The sequence below is a fragment of the Aplysia californica genome, unplaced genomic scaffold (assembly GCF_000002075.1).
Source record: "Aplysia californica isolate F4 #8 unplaced genomic scaffold, AplCal3.0 scaffold00340, whole genome shotgun sequence".
Classification (NCBI taxonomy): Eukaryota; Metazoa; Mollusca; class Gastropoda; order Aplysiida; family Aplysiidae; genus Aplysia; species Aplysia californica.
This window is the reverse complement of record NW_004797610.1, coordinates 749,715-750,884: the sequence shown is the minus strand read 5'-3', so window position 1 is coordinate 750,884 and position 1,170 is coordinate 749,715.

Genomic DNA, 1,170 nt, shown 5'->3' with positions numbered 1-1,170 from the left:
GGGGGCTGCACCCCCAAAGTCCCGATTCGGCTCAAAATTATGGAATTTGAGTTGTAGGCATTTTTAGCTTCCTCAGCCTTTCCTACAACTATTTCATTGCAATAGAAACCCCCAAATCCGTATTTTTTCCCATACCATGCATGTTTGTCACCACCATTTCCTCATAAAGTCAATATTTTATTTTTCTTTATGAGCCGTTTTCTCAAAACGCGACTTTACTGTATACTTTTTGAATAACTCCACCATTTTTCATCCAATCTTCATGAAATTTTCACAGAATGAAGAGAAGATGTACTACTAAAAATGTATCTGTTGAATTTTTGATATATATGGAATTTATTTTTGTTGGTGGTGTCTGGAGTGTGGATTTTCACGGAGTTTTGGCAATCTTGAATGCTACCCCAAGAAAAAAAATCAATAAAAATTGGTATTTCATTTAGGAAAAAAACAACCTACAAATTTTTAGATCTAATGTTTGTTAACATGCATGAAAAAAAAACCCCAATCAATTCCCAAGAACAATAAGTGCGTTATTCAATACGTGAGACATGTCGACAAAATCCAGTATGGCCGCCATCCATGGAAACGAAACTTTTTTTTCTCATATTTGATTTCAGATTTTAAGACACCTTACTATGCTTGTTATACGTGTGAATTTTGGTTCAATTCGGTTCAGTGATAAGCAAGAGAGCCTTCATGTGTAGCCCCAACCCGCCAACTGTCTGTGTGGAAGGTTTTTTGTAAACTGAAAGTGAAAGTGTGACAACTGTCTGTCAATGGGTGTGAAAGAGTGTCTTCCTGTCTTACTGCACCACCTCAGATTTGGCCTATTCAATAATGACTCATTATGTGCTAGAATCTAATGCTCTTTGATACATTTGATATATATATATATATAATGTGAGGCATGATGAGAGAATGAGTTACTTCTTGGATTTTAGCCCTATGGAAATAGATAGCCTACATCACATTTTTAGGTTGAGTTTTTACAATTTATTAGAAGTAAATGATGAAAGACATGTTAAACTTAAAGAGTATATAGCCTTACTTTAAAGACTTACAATTTGACCCTTGTGTTGATTGATATCTCCATTCGCTGATTGCGAGCAGTAACTCATTTTGTCGGTACACCTCACACAAATATATATGACGTACATACATATATATATA